The 19,599-nt window shown below is 39.7% G+C and overlaps 1 long non-coding RNA gene across 5 annotated transcripts in view; it reads right to left on the reverse strand.

Annotated features, from left to right (window-relative positions):
* Positions 1–833: 833 nt before the first annotated feature.
* Positions 834–19,599, reverse strand: part of LOC111922282 (uncharacterized) — a 34,212-nt gene continuing 15,446 nt past the window's right edge. For 2 of the 5 annotated variants that reach the window (XR_015276042.1, XR_015276039.1), the window contains exons 2-5: positions 11,490–11,562; positions 10,694–10,779; positions 6,562–6,621; positions 834–1,218 (exon numbers count right to left, since the gene is read on the reverse strand). This is a non-coding gene — a long non-coding RNA (uncharacterized LOC111922282). Of the gene's footprint in view, positions 1,219–6,561; positions 6,622–10,693; positions 10,780–11,489; positions 11,563–12,427; positions 13,693–13,825; positions 13,845–14,141; positions 14,619–19,599 lie in introns of those variants that run through there. The other 3 variants (XR_015276038.1, XR_015276040.1, XR_015276041.1) reach the window with 3 other exon arrangements.

Here is a 19,599-nt window from a genome sequence, read left to right on the forward strand (position 1 = left end):
AGGCAAATAGTTAAACAGACAATGAACAGGATTTTTTTTGGGTTTTCAAAGATAATTTCAAGGTTATCTCAGCACCAGGTTTATCATCTTGGCCCTCCAGTACAAAACAAAGACAACTTTGAGTTTCAGGTGAAACACAAAGAGAAGAAATGCCTATGGTTAAATTATTAGATCCACTAGAAACCTGTAAGGAAATTATGACTTCAAATATTAGAACCATTTCAAAATTCATTTGCAAAGGTTAATATGTCATCTGCAGCAATATCAAAAATAACTTGTTTTTTTCTCAGCAAACACATGGCACAGTATCGTGACACTAAGGCTACATGCAAGAGCAGCGAAGCAGATTGGACACTTGCACAGAACAATTTTAAGACCAAAGTGACTGTTCAGGAAGTCTGTAGTCCAGGAAATCTGTTGAAAAGTTTCTGTACCCACACACAACCCAAGAACATACCTAAAAAAGTTTCACAAAACATTCAAGTACTCCTTTATTGTTATATTTTCTCAGCCTTCAATTGGTATCAATTCCATCTTAAAATAACTTCACAAAGTTCAGCAGCAGTACCCTGACAATAGGCCAAGTACTGAAAACCCCTCATATTAAGCACCTGAATGAACAAGCCAGTGAAAAAAAATTCATTGAAAGTCATGGCAAAGTGAACATAATTTGCAAATGAAAACCACATTGGATATCAAGTGTAGCACTAAATTTTACCTTGCCTTCAGTACTCAGCTAAAGTATTTCTCAGTTTAATAGCAACCAAAAATGTAACCCACTTCAATATCAACACAACAAAAAATATTCAGCCAGAAAGGACAAACACAAAGTGTGAAATAAACCAAAACCTTTTATTTAAAGTCACTTTATAAATTACATTTTCTCAAAAGGGGTAGCAACAGATCTTTTACCAAATTAATTTGCCTATCATGCAAACACAACCCAAAAGGAAATTTTGCCACCCAGTCCTCAAACAGATCCATCATTGCATAGTCACTGATTAATTCAAATGCAAAGTCCATTCTGGTAGGATGATCACAACCCAGATCTTCTCTGGTTTAATAACATGAGAGTCCACGTTTTAACATCCTTTTCTTGGACAGACATCCCAGCACTCATGCATTAGTCCATTTCCTCAACCTCTCAATCCCCAGTGGAACTGCCATCTTGGTGTCTCATTCGTAGACTCCTTTTGACACTCTTCATCTGAATGGATTCTTTATGAAAAATTAGAAGAAAAATGCTGTTGGAATACATATCATTGCTTTAAACTAAGACATTCAACTACTGTACCTCGAAGAAAATTTAAACATGTAACTGATGCTTCATTGCATGTTACACAGTCCACAACATCTACTTTTACCAGAAACTATGTCAAATAATCAATTCAAGAATCAAAAATAGAAAGTTTAACCAAAACTATATAAAAATGAGAGAAATTATTGTAAGTCCAAGAACTCTTTCAGGATCCATGAATTCCATTTGAAATTTCTTCACAGCATTAAACCCCTAGAGAAATCTGTGGTGGGAAATCTAAGAAATTTGCTCTTGCAACCATTTTCATTGCACTGGCCCATCTCCTGAAGCTGACATTGCTTAGTAGAACACCAAGGTTCTTGTAACAAGCCAAAATTTGTAAGTACTGCTCATGACACAAATCCATCAAAACAAATAAAAACTGGTTTCTTATAGAGAGATGGTGACTGGACACAAGACATTCCACCATCTTGACCCAGTTTTCCAGCTCATGAAAGATGTACAGTGCAACAGCAAACACACAAGCAAATGAGTTGTTTAGTTACTGGTGGGAAAAGGACACATCAGAAATCAGATGAAAATGGTCACAAGTCACTCTAGCTACCTTCAGCAAGGCTCCTGAGCCATATTCCAACTGTACTCATCATGTACAGCCAACCAAGCCGACAGGTGAGTGACAAACCAAACTGAGCTAACAATATCCACATGGATAAATACAAACCAATGTTCTCATCTCCCTATCTTCTTCCAAGAAATGTAAGCTCAATTTACTTCAAGTAAAACTTTATTCCTCCTCACGTGCAAAACTTAGGTATAGGAAGTTATTAAGTGTTAAGAACATAATTTTGAAACCAATGCTGACTGTAGGGCTGACATGCAAAAAAGGGTTTTAAAATGTCTTCATGATTTTGAGTATCTGCACTCCAACATCAATTTTTTTTTTTTGAATATGTATAGGTTTAACCTCATTTTAGTCTGAAAGCCAACTTCACCACCACTCTGCTCTCTGATTATCCTGGGCAGATTCTGACAAGGGATGCAGAAATTACCCACAGCCTGGCAAAAACCAGTGGGGCCATCTAGTGGTCTCTGCCTTGGCATCCCAGCTTCCCCAGTCTCATCTCAAAATAACCAGTTACAGCAAAGCAAAGAGCACTGGAAACAGTGCAACAAGCCCCAGTCTGACTTTCACAAGTACCCATGTATCCTGTTTTATGCTGTTCTACAGAATTCCTTGTTTTAAATACAATGGGAAAGTGCTGCACATAGAAATGGAATATGGGATCTGGTAATTTCACTTTGCACTGTGAAACGTGCATTGCTGCAGGCATATTCAGCTCCAGGACATTGATGTTTTCAGAAACAGAACCTTCAAGTTTAAAAAAAATGCTCTGTTTCAAATATTCAACTCATCCTCACTTAAGACAATGTATTAAATATTTTAAAATGTGTTTTCCCCTCACACTAAGCTGGATTTATGGTTGCTTTGGGTTTGGCTTGTTGGTTTCTTTTTTTTCAGTTCTCACTCAACTAATTTCAAATCTATTTAGGCATTTGAAGATGAATTAGAATTTTGAATATTTTTTCATGGTAATGCCTTGACTGAAGTAACAAAACATGAACAAAAACACCACAAAGTTGTCCATTATTATCACAATCAAACACTCAGAAGTATTAACATGCCTACAGTGGAAACCCTATAAATAATACCATTAAATTCATTTTTAATTATTTCTAGTAAGCTTAACATATAGAAATCCAATTACTGACATCAACTTTCCCCATCTCTAAAAAAGGTAATTTAATTACGTATTAGTCACCCTTAAAAGGCTCTTTCCAGTTGGGTCAGCCCTCTGCCTCAGACCCTCAGAGGACCTAACAAAAGCAACTTCAGGGCAAATTTCCCTGTTAGGTTCATCTATGTTGGGTCAGACCAAGAACTTTTCAAGTAACCCCATGATGTCCATCTTAAACTCTTCTCTAAATCTTGCAAAATAATTAGCAGCAAACAGAACTAAAGAGGTATTATAATTAAGAACACATTATTGTTCTCCAAAATATACATCAAAAAATGCTACAGGAATGGCCAAAATATTAATAGCAGCCTCTACACTTGTGAAATTTACATTTGCTTTAAAAGATTTCACAGCATTTGTTTACTTATGAATTAAGGCACGCTTCACTAAGAACTTTCATGTTACTAAGAAATAATGTTACAAAAATACAGTCCTCCATGAAGACAGATGCAGTGATCCTGAACTTGAGGTAGATACTGAAAAATCTGTTTTTTTTCCCTAGATTACGTGAGTCTACCATTCCTTCTGTAAAATGAATTAGGCATCCATCCATTTTTCAAGCTTCTATTATCTACTAGTTACTGGTTTGGTCTGCAAGCACTGTGTTTTGGTCACAACACATCAGGGACTTGGGTAGTCCTGTAATACTGACAAAGTTTCCTTCAAACCACTGGTAACATGTTGACGCTCCATGCCATCCATTCCCAACCCACCTAAAGGTTCAGTGCAACAACTATAAAACAAAGTTTTTCTCTTCAGCTTTTTTGGCAATGATTTGTTGCTGTATTAAAAGATCACACCAATAAGAGACATCCCTTATGGCCAAACCCATGGCTTCAGCCATTTCAGGTCCACTGTAACCCTGCATTCCTTAAAGGGTGAGACTGAAGCCCAACACGTCCAACACTCATGCATAAGACAGCAATAAATTTACAAACTATTCCAGAATGAAATCTGAAGCTTAAACTTTTAAATAAGGTGACCTACTTAGGAAAGGGAATTCACTCCAACAGAGGGAGCTGAATGGACAGAATGAGGTTCTGAGCAAACCAAACCTCAAGTTCTATATTTCAAAGTTCATTAAAGCAAGGTTTTGTTCTCAAAGACATCCCTGTTAACTTTTACACCGGAGTAAAGAAGTGTCCTTTATTGGCAGCTAAGTCCATTATGTTATTTTGTACCATCTTTAGCATGAAGTAAGTGCTCTGGACAGCTCTAAATCTGCTTTTACCACCATTAGATGTTCCTTAAGCAGGGCAGTAAAAGCAAAACTCATACAGGTTTGGGTATTTTTAGATAAGAAAGGCTGTTTGCCAGGTTTGTCAGATTTCAAGGTGAATTCCAAGTAAGATGTGGCTTTATTCACACATGCACTCTTTTGTGGGTATTATTTTTAAATAATAAATTTTATTGCATTAAGCAAAGTATGCCAACTTTAATAAAGCTCCTGGTGTTTTTGAGTATTTGCTGTCTTAAAAAAGACTTAAAAATAAAAATCAGTGCTTCAACTAAACACCATGTTAACCAGAGAATGCAACACCAGATCTTTCAAGATCCACCCATTCGAATGCTTTCACAACTGCTTTTTGAAGTAACTACTTCTGTAGACAACTGTGTCAATTAAGTAATTTAAGGGTTTCACGTTCACCTCTTCCTTTAAGTAAGCATTGTGAAGCAGAAAAGGATGGAAGAATTACTTGGTGTGTAACTGAAAAGCCAAAGTTCTACTCCAAGAGCCAGATCTGACAATACCTAATTTACAGCCCAGTGAAAAAACAGAAATACAAACACAAAGATGTAGGAATCACACGAAGATTAATATTAAAATGGAACATGAGTCACATGTTGAGAGATTCCAGCAGGTGACTGGGGCTAGGAAGGCATCAATGGATAGCATAGGAAGAGTTTTGAGCAATAGCTGGAGAAGAAACATATCAATAAATATGCTGTTCAATACACACATGCAGTGGGAAAAATAGCTTGAAACTTCTGAAAGAACAAAGTAATAAAACCTACAGACCACAGTAGTAGAAGCGATTAAATACTTATCAAAATTGAGTTTTTGTACACACATTAAAAATTTAATTCCTCAAAGCCCATTAACTCTTTTGCTACATCTTTTTCTACTTCTTTTACTTCAGGACTGAAAACTCAAGTGATAAAATTGGTCCAAAATGAAATGGACCCATAAGCAACAGGAGGCCAGACTAACAGAGCCTAGCAAGGTTTGCACCTTATCCCCATATACTCCTTTTCCCTTTCATTAGTGTCCACACCATGGAGTGGAAGAGAAGCACAGCACTCTGGAGTACAGGACAGCTTTCTCTCCCAGCACCTGAGGCAGTGCAGAAGGCAGTGGCTGATGGAGGGCTCTGCTAACACACACAGCCACGGGACAGCTAAAATTCACTGTCATTTATCTATTAAAATGAGTGGATGTGCATCTTGGAAAAACATTTTCCCAAGCTATCTGAAGCCTAAGAAGGCCATGCTCCATCAGGTAGCATGTCAGACTAAAAGAAACTGTGCCTTAAAAAAAGCATATATTCCAAAGCACAGTGCTACAGGAATAGAGCTTCCCACAAAAAAAAAGTTAATCCATGCACACAAAATGTAGTGGATGCTCTAATTAAATATGCAGAATCAAGGAGTCTGAATTTTAAGCAGACAGGAAGACAAAAGGACTTGTGTCTTTCCACAGGCAACTCCCAAGAAAGTCACAAAATGTACCAGAAACAACAAATGGTCAAGACCAAATTCCTTTTAGTTAAGGAAATGGGAAAAAATTCTGTCCCTATATTCATCCAGTATAGAACTGAATTAATTTACCTACTCAAGCCTGCCAATTTTATGTTTTGACTATATGAAGAATGATTTCAAGTCTATCAGCTAGCAGTTTAATTTAAAAAAAAAATACAGGAAACTGTACTGGCATTCATCATTTTGTGCAAAGCCAGAGCTTTAAGAATGAAGAACAGAAAGAGAACAATTGTTGAACAGGAGACAGTAACTGTCTGCTCAAAGGCTCCCACTAATCCTGACAGAAGCATAAGGACAACACAAGATGCTCGTATGGCAAGTCCTTCCTGCTATACTTCCACACCATTTGTTATCCAAATTGTGTTTAGTACCTCTCTAGAGACAGACATCTGCATACCAAAAACCCTTCTGAACAAGCAAAGCTATGATATAAAAGTTCTCAGTGAAATCTGGAGTCAAATCACAGAAGCCCCCAGAACTAGGATCAGAGCTGAAAGCTGTTCTGGAGCCAGACAGGAAGAGAGCACTATCCAAGTACTGCTCACTTCCCCAGAGCCCAGCAGGAATGATCTTGGGGTTCTGTTAACTTAAGCTTTTCTGAAACACACATGCACACATGGCCACACACTAATGAACTTTGGAATGTATTCAGCCAAAGCCTTCAGCCACTTTAACATTATAGCCATGTGAGGTTGCTGGGATTTTTTTAAAGCTAAAAAGTAAATGTTACTAGGAATAACAACTTACCAGTGCTTCAACCAAGAGCAGATATTTTGCTTACAGTGAGTAAATCAATTCCTCAACAATCTGTAGGGAAAATGGGATATTAAAACACTTGAATTAAAATAAATTAAAAAATAAAAGATCTAGACCTCAAGGTCTACAAAATTAAGCATTAGCTTTTATTACAAAAGCCCTCATACAAAAACAAAACACCAAACAAAACAAAAAAAACCCCCACCAAGCATTCCCAGCTCACAGCATGTACTACAGAAGTTATTTTTATTTTAAAAAAATTAGAAGCATCACTAAGGAACCTATTTTTGAAAAACCTGCAAACAACCCAGACCCAGTCCTCTAATTTACTGAGAAAAAACAAGAAAAAGAATATATTCTTTGAAGTTTTTTAAAAAGATCAATCAGGCATCAAGTAGAAGCATGCTTAAGCAAACTGATTTGATGTTCACAATAGAAAACAAAATGCTCTTTTTATTGAGAGGACGTATCATGTGGATGCAGGGCAATTATGTAACAAATTTATGTGGAACAAGTTATCCACTTTATCTCAAAGTTGCTCATATATAGGCCAGGTAACTCATGTGTGGGAAATATAACTTTGACAATGCCCACTGGCAATCTGTATTTAAAGTCTTAATCACAGTTACCTTAAGCAAAGGTAGCAAGATTAAAGACCTAAAACTCTGAAACAACTCATAAACCCCCTTTTTAATGTAAATTTCAACTACATTAAATAAGACATTCAAGTTTATCCTCCTGACACGTACAAATGAACCACTTGTCTTGTAAAATCTCTCAGAATCTACTTATATTGAACTATAGCCTCAAATACAAAAAAATTAATGAACCTATCCAGTGACAGCATACTGTGCTCTTCCATTTGACAGCTACTCAGATGTGTAGAAAAATGGGATGAACAGGATTGTAATTTCATTTTTGATGTAATTTACTTTGAACTCTTATTATGGAAGAAGCCTTTAAAAAAGGAAATTACAAAAAAAAGTATAGCAGTAGACTGGCTGAAGCCATGTAGAATATCCTAATGCATGTGATATTTAGAGATTTAAAAACATATTAATGATATTTTAAAATGCATCTGAATGTGCACAAGCAACTGCTGTTAAATGGAAGCACAGTCCTTTTGTGAAGTGCTTATCCACCATTTTAGAAGAAACACAACATGGCTGCTGGACTCTGATCAGCCAGGAGGCATCCACCAGTCATCCAAGGCATGAAAAATGAACCAGGGAAACAGTTACTTAGGCCCTTTGGATCACTTAGCTCAAAGAAGGCCACTTAGAAACTACAATCTAATATATGAAGACAGGTGAAGTTAATGACTGGAAGATTCTCAGTTTACAGCTCTCAGCCATTTTTAATAATTCACGGCACAGCTACATATCCATCATGGCCTTCAAGTTAGTTCTTGTTTTCTTTAGTTCTAGAGCAAACACACAGCTAGGGTAGTTTGACAGGAACTTCAGTAAGGTTATTTAATATGGCTGTCACCACAAAGCCCCTTCCTCTAATGAGTGCTATTAAGACTCCACTGGAGATTTGTTCTTCTGACCTCAGCACACTTGTGCAAAAGAACATTTTGTTTGTCAGTGGTATCACATAGAAGTAGTTGTGACATTTCTCTTCTTGGAAGTGAGATGAACTAAACAATGAGTTTTGTAAAAACAGTATGAGGATGTTGATAATATATTACATTTCATTCACATGAGTTATTTTTTCACTATTACAGAATATACCCCTGTGTTTTGAGCTTTTAATTTTAACATCCAAAACACTTTCACTCTTAAACTAGAGAATAGATCACCAAAGGTACAGGCTTATGGCACGAGCCAGAAACCAGAGCATGGAAATGCAAGTCTTGGCTGAAAAAAATTTACCTTTCATGTTAACAGCTGTATTTCCTGTACCTAATGTAAAAATCTTTTAGTCAGACTATTTGCTGTAATTGCTGTAGCCTGGGTGATTAAAAAAATACATCCCATATTTAAAAATAAACATGTATTTACTTTTTCTATGTAATCTAATAGCTATGGCTTATTTTTGTTTTAAAATTACAGACACATGAAGTACAGTACAGCCTACACCACACAAAACATGCCCAGCCTCCTAAGTCCATGGCTCCTTCCCCCAAAAATTGGCACTAATCATCACACAGTGCATCTCCTTTTACAGCAAAAGGTGAAGTCAGACACCCAAAAGCTATCACCTGGTATCAAATTTCTCTTGTATTTATTATTTAATTAATAAAGTATTTTGGCAAAGCCGATGTGTATCACCACACCAATGTTTTTCCATGTACGTTGTCAATGCTACCAAAATATTTTCTATGAGAATACTTAATACAGGTTTGTATCCCCGTAGAGGAACAGCTTCCTCTACTGAAAAGGTCTGGATTCAACATGATTCTGATGCCCCTTGATTCCCACGAGCATCCTGTAATGTAGCCATGAACCTGGAACTTCCCTCAAGTCCCAGTAGTGTACATCTAACCCACTAAGGTCTACTTAACCTAGAGGTGAAGCCACTGTTACATGAAAACAAGTTGTTCTTGCAAGAAAAGACAGCTCTGAAGAGCTCACAAAAGGGACAGTTAAAGCTGCTTTTATTGTAATGTCCATTCAGCAGAGTCAGGACAATACTGAAAAGATTCAAGACAGTTGAGATCAATGTGCTCAATTGCATAGTTATCATAAAATGATCAAATCAGCCAAGATCCGCTCTTGAGCACTGTATTTTTTTTTACTTTTCTAGTTTTTTTTTTTTTAAGAGCAGGTCAGATAGAAATTGCTGACTGACATTTCAGAATTTAATATCAGGATTATAAATTGAGTCTGACAGGTTCAATCTCATCACTATTAACCAGACTTTTGTGTGACCCAGGCTGGTCTTGCCTTTATTGTAACTGACTGTGCAGTATCTGTGGATTTTGACGCTCTGAATTGAAAATTTACGTGGGATTTTAGATATATACTGTCGTTCTTAAGGTATGAGACATTTCTAACACGAAGTTCTAGGTCTCACACTTCCCATCAGACAGTCACAAGATGAAGTTGCAGGAACATACTGACATATCACCTTGCTCATTAGCTGTGTTTGCTGCAGGACATCCATGATGGTGGCACATGTCCAATATCTATAAATAATTTGAACTCTACCTTGCCCATCAGCAATGACTCACTACAAATAAAGGTTTATTACAACCTGAAGAGACGTTTTTGTAAAACTTATGGAAAATTGCATACAATCTCTTTTCTATGAAGACTGAAGGCTTCATCCAAGCAAAAAAAACCCCAGCTGCACTCAGGTGGGGGTTCACAATTGTATTCTTTGATTATCATGATGAATTATGTAACTTTAAAAGCAAACGATCGAAAGTATTTTTGGCAATACTGATACATGTGTCCTCATGAAGACGTCTTACACTTTGAGGTCCTGAGTATGCACTGAAGTACACGAGCATGGGAAGCTGTGAAAAAGAACCAGTTAAAGCAGGCAAACAGGATCCCCCACTTGTAATTACAGAGTGGTGAAAGCCTGACTGAAAGGCTACACATTACTCTGATCCTAAATGCAGAATTTGAAGTGTAAAATCAAAAAATAAACATTAGAAGCTGTTTTGCTTACACTGCGAGGAGGAGAGCAAGATACCTCATAACAACTGGGTACCACTTTAGATTTTTAGAATAAAATTTACACCAAAACCAGAATTTTCAAGTTTATTGTATAAACAATTTCTTGAAAAGGAAAACTTTGTGATAGTCCCTTGCTAATGAACCAATACCTTGAACTAAGGAATAGCATTCCTGAAGTTCGATTAGACAATATCCTTAGGAGATGACAATCCTTTGGCTTCACCACATGTCAACATGGTCATTGCAGATTGTTAAAAACTTGTGAGTGACCATAGAAGTTTTCAAAGATGCGTGAGACATTAACAGTGCTGTAGTACCTACATACTAACAATTTCCAAATGAACTCAGCTTGTAAGAAAATAAATTCAACAAGGTAAAACACTGAAAGTTAAATGTTTAATGTTTATTTTGAAAAAAAAAATAATTGTTTCCAGGATAATTAAAGAAAAAAAAACACAAAACAAAAACCCCCACAACACAGTGTAACGTACCTGGCACGCACAGTACAGAATTTTGCTCAAGGTCTTTTGTCCAACCAGTCATCTGAATCTTTGGAAGAACAATATCCAGTAACAGCCTTTAAAGGAAAAAAACAACAAAACCAGTTTTGTCTAAAAACAAGGTACAGACAAGCTCTTTAAGTCTTAACATTCTTGACTGACAAACTTTCTGAAAACATGTACAGGAAATGTCTTTGAATGAACGAAAGTTTTTCCTACAGTACAAAACCAATATTCTATCATCGCTAAGCGTTAGCCTCCAGGTCCCCAAAAACAGGAGACAGGCCCCAAAAATCTCCTTCTCTATGAATCCCCGAAGCCTTGTGTTACTACTTTGATATACAAATTCTACAATTTCCCCAAACGTTAATGTTACAAATTCATTAAGTAAAAAACCTAATTCAAAGTTTAATGCAAGTTTTCACTGCTGAAACGGGACATACAGAACTTCTATATGCAAATACTGTCCTTTTCCACCAAATGCAATGCATTTGTATATATGTATCAGATATTATAAAAATAAACAATCCACTTAACAAACAGCTTTAGTAAACTGAAATTTATACTCAAGCAGTACATAAACATGACATTATATGAAGACAGACTATCTGTAAACTGCAAAAAGCTTTTCAGAACTCCAGACAATTTATCAAATGTGTCCCCTCCATATAAAAATGAGATTTTTTTTTTCTTTTCTTCCCATCTGCACAGTAGCAAAAAGGCAAATTCCAATTTCAAAAAGTAACAAGGAAATGAACATACTAACGTATGGTATAACCATTCTTACCTAAGAAAAATAAGGCATGAACGAATCCTCTGGAAGCCAGTCAGGAAATAAGATTCTGTTCACGAAATTCTACCTGAAAAAACAAAGTATGGATATTTTCAGTATTTTGCTTTAGAAAAGCAGCATACGCCTGAAATCTATCAATCTTTAGATAATTATTAAATCGGGAAAAACTCATGATCACAATAACTATCTTTCAAATTAAACTCTAAAAATAAAAGTATGAGTGGCTGTACGTTCCTGTCTGAAGAAAAACCCACTGGATATGAGTGACTGACATACAACACACATGATCTGTGCTTTTCATGAATAACTGTAGTCTGCTCTACTGTCTCCATTACTTTAATTTTGAAAGAACTAAAGCTAAAATGCCAATTTAAGACTTTTTCTACTGAGTAGTTTATCACACAATATCCCTCAGCCCTTTTACTTTTTCTTCCACATTAAAGTCTTTCAAAGTAGGCTATGCAAAATTAAATAAAACCACTACTGATAGCAAGGTTACTTTAAAATGGCTTCTGTCATCAGCTTCTCTGAATTTTAAGTCCTAAGTTACTTCATCTCCCAAAAAAACATCTTTTTTGCCCTTCAGAATACAGTTTTAAAGCCTTCAGCTTCTTTAACCTTTAATGAGACCTCAAAGTATGCTACTTTAACACAAGGAACACCATATTTGCCCTACCTCTAGCCAACTTTTCTTGCCTTTTGAGAAAAGCCATAACATTTTATTTTACAGCAATTATATTTATAACCAGCACTACTTCATACTTTAGAAGTGCAGAATCATTCTGCAAATATACTATTTTAAAAAACATTTTAATGCTGGATTAAAAGATGTCTAAATTCAAACCCCTACACCTTAAATTAAAAAAAGCACCGCAGAAATATTAAATAGAACACATTATTAATTACAAGTAATTTATTTTCTGGACAATTACCTGCTGTTTTATTTTCCACTGTTGAAAGAAACCAGTCAAAACTATTTAAAAATTATCCTCTAATGTACTTAAGACAAATCCAGCAGACACCCACCTAAAGCTAGAACTTTCTTTAGGGCAAAGTGTGTATGCCATAACCTGTTCTACACTGCAGAACTGTTGCTGGGGTTATAAAACCACCATAATCCAAGTCTAAAATAAAGACACTAAACACTTTGCATAAAGGTGACGGTTGCTGAAACTTGTATTTCTATTTCCAAAAAAAGGGCTAACTTCAATCGTTGAAATGACAGATTCTTATTTGCAGAGGAAGTACCGAAAAATGTAGATTTACCTCCAACTGCAGTATTTAAAATCTGCACAGAGTTTTAGAACCTTGCACAAGCATACAACATTAAAATCTAACAAATATGGCTATACACAATCTCCAATTAAAACTAAAGTTTTTAGTATTTACCTCCTGTTCCGCTGCAAAGACTTTCTATACATTTAGAATTACGATTTTACTCTTAAATTGGTAATTGCTGAACGCGAGCCAACCCAAAACAAACGTCAGCCATTGCATTTTAACTTGCATTTTTTAAAAGTCTTGCAATAGTGTTGTACAACTTCTAAATTATCAGAACACCGAAACAACGACTAAAATGTTTCGTAAAGAGAAGCAACTGCGAGGTCTCTGAAAAACCTATTAACTGAATTATAAAAACAAACCTGAAACCCATTAAATGTTTTTTTTTAAGCTTTACATGTCAGACACAAAGTCATCCGTTTCCTTATCGTGCAATTCGAATTTAAGTAACTCTCTTTTCTTTTTGTAGTGTCGCCTAAATCACAACTGTAGTATTTCGCCAACTTTAAACTGTAGACTTGGCACGACCGAGCTTTGTTTTTCTCAAGCTTTTAAGTTTGTACGTTGCCGTTTTAATTGCAAAATCAAATTTGCACGTAATTCCTAAGAGGTTTTTTTAAAACTTCTACACCTGAACTGCTGTTTCTCCAGTGAAGTCAATTTCTCTCTATTGTTCCATAAAGTACCAGTCTGTCTCATCCGCAGCCTGTTTCTGCCTTACTGGTTTACAAAGAGTTAAAAGCCAACACCCCACCAAAAAACACTCCAAGTTTTATTTTTAAGAGAAAAGGACATGGCGTCTTTGTTCTTAGAAACTACGAAAACACATCCCCATCCGACCAGCGACGGGCAAGAAACGCTCTTTACACAGACACGGAGCTAAACATTTCAGCGATGCCGTCGTACAGCCTTCACCTCTCCCCCCTCCCTCCAGTGCTGCATTGGAGTTCCAGGCTGATTTGCAGATACCCCCCTTGTACGCTGCGCTGGGGGGAATCGGTCTGCAGCCCCCCCTATGCTCGGTGCTGCACAGGGGAGCCAAAACCCACCGCTGCTCCCCCCGGGGCTGCACCGGGGACGGGGCGTGCGGAGCCTCCCGGGTGCTGCAGGAGAGGGAAGGGAGCGCCCGCAGCCGCCGAGGGTCACTGGGGCGCCCCTTGTCCCGCCGCTCCCCTCCAACCCAGCCCGGTGTCGGGCACGGGCGGGGGTCCCCGAGGGTACACGCAGGTCCCCTCAGCGACCGGCGGGGGGGGAAAAGGGGGGTAGAGGGAGCCAGCGCCCCCTCCCCCTCCCGGCTCCAAGGACATTTTGTTTTTCCTCCCAAGGACAAAGGACAATGAAGAGCCCGGAGACTCCGGCACTTACCCGGCAAAGAGCAGCCCACTGGCAGGCACCCGGGGCCCCGAGAACGGGGCACTGCTCCCGGCTCTCCCTGCCCGCGGTCAAGGGCGGCCCCGCGCCCGCCTGGCGAGGGAGCGGCGCGGGCAGCGCTCCGCAGCCCGGCGCCATTGCTGCCCGACCGTCGGCAGCCCCGTTCGGCAGCCCGGCTCGCCGCCCTCCAAAGCCCCGCAGCCCACAGAGCGCCGGGCCCGATTTGGCGCCCGGGAGCGGCACCGAGGGCGCTCACCGGGCGTCCCCGGTGCGAGCGGCGGGGAGAGCGCCGGGAGACGGGCGGGAGCTGCAGCTGCTCCCCGGCCATCTTGTGCCGTGTGTGTGAGGGAGCCTCCGCCGTCTCCTCTCAACTCCTTGCTCCCCTCCCCCCGCACAACATGGCCGCCCGGTCGCTCCTCACTGCGGCGGGGAAGGGGCGGCACCGCGCGCGCCCCGCCCCTCCCCGCCCTCGGCTGCGCGCGCGCCGCGCGCCGCTCCCCATTGGCCTCCCCCCGCCCGGGCCCCGCGCGCTCCGCAGCAGCCGCCTCCTATTGGCCCGCGCTCCCCGCCTCAGCCGCCCCCCATTGGCTCCCGCCGCCTCCTCGCGCGCCGGCCGCAGCAGCCGCCCCTCAGGGGGAGGCGGGAGCGAGAGCAGGAGCGACCGCCGCCCCCTCCCAGCCCCACCTGGCCGGGCCATCCCACCTGTACTGCCCCAGCTCAGCCCTGACCCCGCTCGGGCCGAGCGCTGCCAGACCCCACTCCAGAGATCTCCTCATGCTTCCGCCTGCCTGCACTGACACACAGCGCGGTTCAGCCCCTGAGTTGGCTGCTGGCGCCCCGCATCTCACGGCCCCTTTGCCGCCATTCCACAAATACCATCTCTGTTATCAGCCCTTGACATGAGCCAGGGACAGCTCACCCGTCAGGGTCCCCACGGAGAACTGGGGCCACAAATCCCTCTATTCTGATGGGATACACACTGCTGTTGTGCACCCTCAGCTCCCAGGCTCGGCTGGAGCACAGAGCCAGCACAACCCAGTCACCTGCCTGTCTGCCACATCAATTCCCTGTTACTGCTGCTCAGAAACAGCACAGACACACAAAACTAGGTATCCTGCTTTTTTTAGCCAACACCATAGAAACTGTCTGGTGTGCCAGCCTCACCAGGACACTGCCTCCTATTTTGACTACAGTCATGGAAACCACTTCAGATATCAGGAAGATGGAAAGGCATCCCTCACATTCCTGGTCACTGTCATGAATCGTGTCCCCAGCCACAGTTATGGTGCTCCTCTGCAAGAAGCACACACAGCAAACATGACAGAACTGCTATTTATACACTTCAGCAGTCACTTTGAATCATACGTGTACCTTTCACCTTCTTTCATTTGACCAGGTGACTCCATTAAAAGCAGAAAGAAATTGTCTAAGTCTTCCTTTTTCATATTAATGAACCTGGTTAATTATGGCAGAATTAAACTAACAGTACTTCAAATTATTATGGAAGGCCTCAGGATCCAGTCTGGCATTGAGATCATGCAGCTGGAGTTTGGCAGCTCTCTCCTGAGCTGAGTCCTGGAAAAACTACAAGGAAGTGGCCAGCTGAAAAGAATCAGTCCCTGTGATTTTGAGCCAAGAGATGTATTTCCTTTCAAAATATAGAGAAAAGCTGACTTCATGTATAGGATAGCAGAGGTAATCTATTACTTGTAGACAGTGAGATAAGGTGTTACCATCTTCAGAGAAGGGATGGTAGTGACCCACACAAAAGTGCCACAGCACAGGAACCTCCAGTCAAGGGATCGATGGTGGTACAAAGCAGCTGATGCAGCTTCTCACTGAAAAGGGGCAACAGGCCTTTTGTTTCCCTCTCACAAGAAGAATTATTGAAGTTCTGGTCTATGGAGACTGGATAGCCGAAAGCCTGTTCTGCAACTTCATTCCCATTTAGATTCCTGCAAAGGCCAATCATCTTGCTCTCAGTGGAATTGCTCACATATAACTGTATCTAAAGGTGCTTGCACGGACAGAACCAAGATGCTGTCCTTGGAAAGCCACCAGCATTGAAAAAAGGGGGAAGGATGAGGCAGGATCCAGATGAAAGCAGAGTGCAGAAACAACACTTCTCCTTATGTCAGCATTTCCAGCCAATCCTACATGGTAAAACTTCACAGCAAGGACCAAGATTAGAAATTTCATGTACAATTTCCAGCCTTTTTCTCGTTTCTTCCCAAAACACAAGTACTTTTCTAGAAGAATATATGCGTGATCACTTGCAATAACCACATGAAAAGGAGAAAAGAGATCAGGGATTCTAGACATAATTGTGCCTTGTAAGAGCAATGTGATTCCAGCCAGAAGTGTTTAAGATCATACCTGAACAAGACCTAACCTGTGTGCTGAGACTGTTATCTGATTTTCTCTAACTATACCAGACTGTCTAGTGTAATAGACTGTTCCTCTTAAAAAAACCAAAAACAACAACAACAAAACCTTATGTACATTTTACAGACAAATGTTTTTGGAAGTCCCTTACTCCATTGCTGCTATGTGTAACCAAAAAATTACTCAAAGTCTAATATCTTCACTAAATATGTGCAGTGCCGCTCTTGTGCTTCCTAAGCAGCAAGACCTGAAGTAGCTCCACAAAACCTCACGAGTATCCATGACCTCCTCCGTTCCTTGGCCGTGAGCGAGTTGCATGGAGGTGAACACAAGTACAGTCACTGTCTGCAGAGCCATGGCTCCCCTCACACAGTGTTGCTGTTCCTTACAAGGAACAGACTATCTGCATTCTTCTTCCTCATGAAACAGTGGAACAAAATTCTCACTCCTACTGCCTCTGCAGATACCCCATTTTTTTCCTGCTAAATTCAGCATTTCTACACTGCAATTTCCTCTATAAAATTCATTCCTTCTCTTTCAGATGACACACTCTCTTCCTTTGTGTATCATTACACCAAACACTTCAGCCATGTTTTATGAACCACACATCTGAAAATAATGACACAAGTTAATATTTGCATTACTAATTTGGGAGCTATTTTCTGAGATTGCGTCTGTGGCTTGAATTCCAGATGGAAGCACAGAACCTGACTCTCTGACACTCTATTTTCTTCTAGAACCTTTCTTCCTTCTCCCTGCTCCCATGTTACTGTCCCTTAGGGACAACATACAAAGGCACACTGTGATTCCACAGGGCAGTGTCCCTTCCCCACCTGTCCCAACTTGCCCTCCATACCAGAGGATACCGAAAGATAGGTGAAGCAGTTTATTCTGTGTTATACAGAATAGCTCACAGAGCTTTGGAGACACATATAATGGAAAGGCAAATATTGGACAAGATGGTTAAATATTGTGTCCACCTTTTGAAATAGAAAACAGAAGTCTGAATAAGACGGAGAGATGTCACCAAACTTTTCTTCAACCAAAACTCTCACTTTCCAGAAGAAATCAATGCCAATTTCCTAGGCCCTAGGCCAAGCAGAATAGTTTGGACTACTCAGACAGAGAATATGCAAACAGGATATGGAATGCCCTTTGAGCACAGTGAGTTGTTTGTGGGAGGCATTTAACTTCCTGTAAACTGGGTGTTAATAGAAGTTGTCACTTTGTCCTGAATCAAGCAGGGGCTCTATTTTCAGATTTTGTATGTAACCTGTAACATTGGTCAAACAAACAATCTGCTTTTTTTTCCCCCCACTTTGGTTTCCTTGCTCAGCAATTCATTATTAAAATCACAGTAACTGCTCAGGTAGATAAAAATTCACCTTCTTAGCATGGAATCACATTCCCTATGAGACTGGTGAAGATGATTATGGTGTATTGATCTCAGCTAAAGCTTTTTGCTATTGTCACAAGACAAGCAATAAGTGCAGCAACAGCAAGGATAAAATACAGTTCTAGCAATAAACTCGTGCTGTTCATTCTGCTCCAAGTCTGGAACTGGAACTGAAACTGAAATCCAGACTTTTGCTCCAGCCGGTAATGAATAATTACAAACACATCGACACACATAAAGAGAACTTTTACATATGCCCTTTTTGTTCCTAGGCTTTAACACCAAAAACTGAGATTATGTTAATATGGGGGGTTTGCTGGCACTTGTATGGGGCTCATGTTCAGAATTATGAACCTTGCAAGCAGCAAGAAAAGGATTTATTACCATGAATAATTAGAAACAAATTCTTATCAGTGTTATAAACATATGGTAAAGAAAAAACAATTTCAGTCTAAGCCAGACCCCAGTGTTTTTTCAATTTATTAAAATGAAGCAATTTTAACCAAGATTCAGCTCTTTCTATTCCTGCTTTCAAAGACAAGTAAGTTATTAATAAAAAGTATAAAGACAAAATGGAAGTCAGAAATTAATTCAACATATTTTGTGGGATTTAATGGTATCTCCTAAGCAAATTTTTAACTTTTTGGTCACAATGTATCAAAGAGTCAGTACTGTTACTGTAAACGAGATCTTGTGGCCTGAGCTCAAATTTTAGATCTAAGAGCTTAACAACCGACACACCTTGCTGTTTCAGTTTTGCACGAGTTCCTGTATACAACAAAGCAAATAACAGACCAGCAACTATTGTCTTGTGAGAGGATTTATTATTATGCTTTATATTAACTCCACTAGGGAGTATACACACATTTTTCTTGGGAAATCAAATCCACTTTTCTTAAGGAGGTTTGAGACTTGAAGCTCTTCGTTTTTTATTACAGGTCATCTTCAAACTAATCCTTGTTGCCATCTTAACTGGATGTAAGAAATAGAGACCATCATGGTCAAGGTATTTATGCTGTGTTTGGTCAATGTTTAACACACAGCTATTGCCTTAAATGACATCTATAGAGGTATAAGAAAAGTCAGGAAGATGCAGTAGTCCTTATTTTGGTGAAATCTTAGGAGAGTTTAAAACTAGACTATTTCAAACTTAAATAATGTGGGTGATTGGATAACAACATGTTTAATTGCTTCTTAAAATAAGAGCTTGGAACAACAAAACTGTTTCTTTACCCCCTTTTTTACCCCCTGCTTCTGGTATGCAATGTTCTGTTTTTCTGTTTTTTGAAGGTCCCCTTTTAGGTAACAAACTATTTTGCTTGGCTTAGAAAACTTTTATAAGAGGACTGGGACATGGTAGAAAAATACTGACCATTTTACCTGTCTCCACTTAGACACTGGAATTTGTAAAAGTGTTAACACTTTTTTATTACATGTATTACATGTCTCCTTACGTGAAAAAAACTATGATGCAACTTTGCTTACTGCTGACATCATCTTTGAAAGCAAATAAGAAACTGAAGTGCACCTTCCCAGGGACTGTAATGCCAGAGGTAGAGCACACCAAGACAGGGGCTGTGACCTGGTTTACACACTTGAACTGCTCTGCCTTGATCAAGTTCCCTGCCTGGAAACTTGCAGGACTGGAACCATACAAGGATTAGACATGGT

Source organism: Cyanistes caeruleus, chromosome 13 (genome assembly GCF_971803275.1).
Source record: "Cyanistes caeruleus chromosome 13, bCyaCae1.hap1.1, whole genome shotgun sequence".
Taxonomy (NCBI): domain Eukaryota; kingdom Metazoa; phylum Chordata; class Aves; order Passeriformes; family Paridae; genus Cyanistes; species Cyanistes caeruleus.